The following is a 6,047-nucleotide window of genomic DNA, read 5'->3' as shown; positions in this document are numbered from 1 at the left end:
GGTAAGCTCAAACTTAGGTATTTGGGTCCTTATAAAATTACAGAGGATTTAGGGCAAGGCACGTTTCGATTGACAGACTATTTTGGAACGAAGGTGTTGAAACCAGTTAATGGATTCAGGCTCAAGAAATTTTATGGAGCTATCCCAGGCCAGAAGGGCATTCATGAAACAGGTCCGGATAGAAGGTCCGACGTTGACTCAATGGATACACAGCGGAATGAAGTGGAGATCATGTCCGCAATATGTGAAGGGGTGATTCCGAAGGGAGGATCCGAGGCGTCGGAGTGTTTTGTGCTGACGTGGCATTCGGAATTTTTAAATTTCAAAATGATGGTTTTGATTTGTGTGAAACGTCTAAATCACATCAAAATGAGTATTGGGAGTTTTCGAGTTGTGGGAATGGAATATCCACTTGAAACTCTTGAGGTGGTTGACGGGACTGAGTGTCAAATTAGTAAGTGTCCTATTTCTGAGCGGGCCATGCAGAAGGCAGTCGTAGAACAGCTGGAGTGCTTGAACGAGCTTAGGAGAAGCTTAGCGCTGCTAGACATGCCCCAAACCCGCAGTAATTCTGTCCCGACGGCAATGAAGAAAGGGAAAGGACATTTTAAAAAAACGAGGGACGAGATAGTTCAGATAGGGCTAGTTGAGGGTCAGAACAGTCCGGTGGAGATTGAGGATGATGATGATGAGCAAGAGGCTTGTCTGGACAATGCTGAGACAGAAGCTTGGCTGAGGTGGATAAAGCTGTGGGAATTTGCAAATCTTCCATGGTCGGAGTGGGAGAAGAATCTGCATGCAAAGGAGCAGTTCGACTACCTCAAATCTACCGGCGGGTTTGTCACACAATTCATTTTTGTGTACAATTACAAAAGAAGAAAAAATAATGCAAGAGGGTGTGAAATGGTGGCAAATATTTGGGACATGCACACCTAATTTGTAGTAGTTAGGAATCCGAGTGCTCTCTCAAGGCACTTGTGTTTCACCATGTGCAAGAAATTGGAGCACATTTTCTCTCATTAACAACAAAATAAGAAATGGGCTCAAACCTTCACATACTGAAAAGCATGTTTTTGTAAACACAAACCTTCATCTCATGTATGTAAAATCAAGGAGAGGGGTTATGAGAAGATGGAGGTTACATTGGAAATGCTCAACAAAGAGAAGTATGGTGATCAATTGATTGCTCTACAAGAGTTGTAGGAGGCTATTGAGGAGGAGGAGGCTCAGGAGGCTAACTATGGTGAGGCCTCATCTTCGTATGCTATTGAGGCCCTTGACTTTGATGATGACGACGACGACAATGTTGATGCTCTTATTGTTGAGTTCTTTCCAAAGGGGGACGATGATGATATAATTTACGAGGATCTTGTTAAGTAGCTTTGCTACTACTTCATTCATGTTCTTCTAGCTTTCTTCATCTTTAGCACGTTAGTATTTTTGTTGTTGGCTTCATCTTTAGCAAGTTGCATGTTGAATCATGAGACTTTGATTTATAATGTTTAAATGTTTTAACATTCATTCATGATCTTTACCGTTCCGAACTATAAGTTTTACATATTCTCCATCATATTTAATGACTGGATTCTCATGTGTTTTTTAAAAAAATACTCAACAAAGTAGTGTCACGTATATTTCAAACTAGAGGTTTTTACCGTACTTTAATCATACTTCCATACTCGTATGTGTATTCCATATGATTATGGTATGGAAAAACTATGTTCTGGTGGTTGATGCAGAAGGCTGTTTCAAGCACGTATATTTCAAACTAGAGGTTTTTACCATACTTTAATCATACTTCCATACTCGTATGTGTATTCCATATGATTATGGTATGGAAAAACTATGTTCTGGTTGATGCCGAAGGTCGTTTCAAGCACGTGGTTGGGGAGGGGTAGGTTGGCCAGGAAGAGGTCAACGGAGAGGTGCGAGTTGCCCGGGTTGTGGTTGCTGAGGGCAGGAAGGGAAGGGAAGGGCGGGGCGCTAGTGCATGTCGAGGTTGAGCTGGAAGTGCACTAGGCCACGAGGAAGATGAAGAGATCACCGGGAGAGAGGGTCTGCTAGAAGAGGGATTTGTTTAGGCATAGTGGAGATAAAACCCACCTTGGGCATGCCCTGGGCCAGGTAGAGCACCTCGGTAGAGTACAAAAAAGAGTGTGCATCATGTCTTTCATGTTAGTAGGTCAAAAGAGCTCCTGGGTGTAGGAGATAGCTTAGTGTTTATCTAGATAGGATCTTATGAGACTCAAGGTTTTTTCTTTTTATGTTTCTCATTAGATGGTTGGGGTTGCTGATTTCATAGGGAATGATTAACATGTCAAGTTCTAAGTGGCTGATCAGATCGAGAGACTACGACCACACTTGGGAGAATGTTTCTTTGCTCTAATTTAGTTTTAATATTTTTCCTAAAACATCCTCTGGTAAGGAAAGGGATAATATTATATTTTGGGGAGATTTTTCATGAAACATGAACCTTGGGAGAGTATCATCTCTCAAGGATGCATCTACTATTTAGCCCATTGTTTAGTGGCATAAGTGACAATCATGTGAAGAAGAGGGTTGCATCATATGGGTGGTGCATGCCTTCGGGGGTGAAAATTATGCTTAGGTTGTGTAGTCTTTCGCTTAGCAGAGTGTCTTTCCATTATATTTGATTTGGAGCATAAGGTTAGATGGTAGCTAAACCCACCAATTGTCCTCTTGGTTTATTTTCTATGTGTTGATGAACCATGGATTACACGTCCTAGGATTGATTCACGATTATGCTTTTATGCGTGTGGATCTTGGATGGACACTCAAGTAAGTGTTATTATTGCTTTCAAGTATTTCAACATCAAGCCAAGAGGCCTTGTTGTTGAAATAACTTTGACATAATCTCGTTCTCTATCCGATGGGTAAACAGTACTGGTCAGCCCGAATCTCAAAATATCTCTCTCTCTCACTGTTCCTCCATAAAATCACCTCAAGGCTCTGAAAGAATAGCCCAAAAAATAGCGAATAAGAATTAGTTAGATTACCATGCACGAAAACGATAAAGATAGCAATCTTTTCTTAAAACCAGAATTAGTTAGATTACAAAACACTGGAAAGTGGTATTGGTTTCATTTCGCGAATACCGACTAAACCGTGTGGGATCTCCAAATGGCCCGAACACAGACTTTGTTTCTCTTGTGATGATCTACCTTTCTTTAATACTTCTCTTTGACAAATATAGTTATCCACCCCCTCATGGGAAGCCTTTACTAAAAATTAAGGGTCAAGTTGGTGTCCAGGCCCTGTTTCATGCGCCCGTTGTGGCTATATTTACTATGTAAACTCCCATGCGAGTTTCCTTTAGTCTAAACTTCCCACTGTGACCCTCTTATACATTATCGAAAATGGTTAGGTATGGAATATAAATCTCTTACGAATGATGGCACAAAATAGGTATAAAAACTCCAAAATTGGCCAAAAATCGACATCTCTAAAATCACTCAATTTGTGACCAAAATTAAAAGTATTTGCCACTTTTAAAACATTTAATATAGATGCTAAAAACCACCAAGTCAACTGGACCCAAAAATACATACATAGGAGTACGTTACATCCTCTTTTGAACTTGAAAGTATAGAAACATTGGGCAACTATTTCAAATTTTGAGTGTAATGTGCTGACATGTAGTGTAATATTGGCAAATTTACCTCAGTAACAAATACAAGATAGCAAATTTGGATTTTCTATCCCTATAAAATAGCCCAACGCTGTTTGAAGGCCCTTTTAAATTAAAATAGCCAGTGGACTAACATTAGTCTCCATTTTGTTCCCCATTTGTGCATCTTCTTCACCTATATCAAAACTTCCTGGAAACTCCAAATTTGAATCAACATGATCCCTATTTTCAAAACAAGAGACAGATATATATGATAGTTAAGTATGTATTTTAGAATCAATCGATGCATACCATAAGACTGCGATTTTGCTTCGTACTGTATCTTGAAGTTTCTAAACACACTCATTTTAGATACTCCTTGGATTAAAATTATGATAAATGAACTTACTCAAGAGCTTACATTGGCAAGTTAATTCGGCAACTCCACTAGTTCGGAAACATCGATGATATTATTTAGAAGATGAAATTATTTAGAAGATGATATTATATAGTAAGGCATTGTTCCTTGTCACAGCTAGGAGAGGGTGGTCCTGACGCTAGCAGTGAGGAGGTCCACCTCTTTCTTCTCGATGCCGAAGGCCGTTTCGAGCACCTGGTCGGGGAGGGGCGGATTGGCCGCGAAGAGGGCGGCGGCGAGCTGCGAGGTGCCCGGGTTCTGGCTGTTAAGGGCGGAGATGGCCAGGGCGGGCTGGTGCATGTCGGGGTTGAGCTGGAAGTGCACTAGGCCACGGGGGAAGACGAAGAGATCGCCTGGGGAGAGGTTCTGCTGGAAGAGGGAGTTGTTGGTGGAGACGAAACCCACCTGGAGCATGCCCTGGGCCAGGAAGAGCACCTCGGTGGCGCGGGGATGCACGTGGGGAGGGTTAAGGCCCTTGGGCTGAAAGTCGATGCGCGCGATGGACAGGCCCTGCGTGTTGAGGCCCGGGAAGTTGGTCGCGAAGGCCAGGTTAACGGCGGAGCCCAGTCCTTTGACCAGGGGTGCCGCGTTACGAAGCAGCGTTGACGTGAAGTCCGAGGGCTGCACGCGGTTGGACGGCTTGCAGGTCAGCCCGTTGAGGGTGAGTGGGCCGCCGTCCGCCACGCAGAAGTCCTGCAGAGGGTCTTCATCGGCGGCACTCACCTCGACTATGAGCAGCGGCGGCGCAGAGGAGGCCAACAGCATCAGCGCGGCCAGAAGCAAGTAGCTAACTGCCATGACTGAGAGACTAGCAAAGAGTACATATTGAAAAGAAGGCACTCGTCGCTGCAATTTATGAACGGCGCCCGAGTTCAAAGATTCTACTATCTGCCACGCCACAAGGACGGGTGAACGCTATCTGAAAGCAACTGGAGTTCGGCTCGGTTCTCCGGTCAGCATCTTACGGCAGCGCTGCCATAAGATGAAAAACCCGTGATCTAAGTTTGAACACAAATGCCATCAATCCCCCATGAAATCTTAGGGTCATTAGGATACTTTCACTCTTCTACAAAGCACGTCCCTACAGGCTACAAATATATATATGGCTGGAGCCTTCCTTTACTCTTGTGGAAGAAAATATTTGAAGCACCATAGATCTAAACATATTAGTAGGAACTTGTATGAAACCATACCATACTTGTGTGAAGTTCATGATCCGCACACACGATAACTAGGAGGTGGATTGCACTACTTCATTGTAAACTATACATCTATAAATGCAATCATTTGAACCCAATGATAGTAGTCGAATAGTTAATGTGAGACCCACCCCACCATCACGTCGCGAGCACCTACCAAATTATGTATGTAGATTTCTTCGACTCTCAACCAAGTAGAGCATATGCATTTGTCAAAGGAGGTGGATTGCACGACTTTATTGTAAACTGTATATCTATAAATGTAAACATTTGAACCCAATGATAGTAGTCGATAGTTAATGTGAGACCTACCCCGCCATCACATCACCCACCAATGTTGAATAATAAGACTAGCACATTCTACCTTCTCCACTACACTATATGGGTCTGCTGGGGACCACTGTCCTACCTAAAAACTATAGGACTATCTTTACTCTTGTTTAAGAAAGTGTTTCTACTGACCTGCATCTACATAATCCCTTATGTCAAAATAAAGTCATGCATGATTGTAAGCTAGTGGAGACACAAATCATGCTTGTAGAGCCATATTTAAGTGTGGACACATTGGGCAAGTGAACACAAATCATGTGTTAGTGACTTCATGATGCAACACACTAGATGATCAACTGGGCAAGTGAACACAAATCATGTAGCTTGAGTCTTATAACTATTTTAAGGTTATGAGAAACCCATACTTCAGGCCCAAGGGACGTACGAGTTAAAAGAGAGGACCAGTTTGAAAGAAAGTACAATCTCTCAGCGTAATTTTTCTCATGTGCATGCTTGACAGATAAATGATGCT

The 6,047-nt window shown here is 42.6% G+C and overlaps 1 pseudogene across 1 annotated transcript; it reads right to left on the bottom strand.

Moving 5' to 3' along the window:
• Positions 1–4,076: 4,076 nt before the first annotated feature.
• On the bottom strand, positions 4,077–4,864 carry LOC147613660 (germin-like protein 8-2 pseudogene; annotated as a pseudogene). The gene has a single exon (XR_015263253.1). The product of XR_015263253.1 is annotated as a germin-like protein 8-2 pseudogene (transcript).
• Positions 4,865–6,047: the final 1,183 nt, after the last annotated feature.

The sequence above is a fragment of the Cibotium barometz genome, chromosome 43, assembly GCF_041138505.1.
Source record: "Cibotium barometz isolate CiBa-2024 chromosome 43, ASM4113850v1, whole genome shotgun sequence".
NCBI lineage: Eukaryota > Viridiplantae > Streptophyta > Polypodiopsida > Cyatheales > Cibotiaceae > Cibotium > Cibotium barometz.
This window is presented reverse-complemented; position numbering and strand designations above follow the sequence as displayed.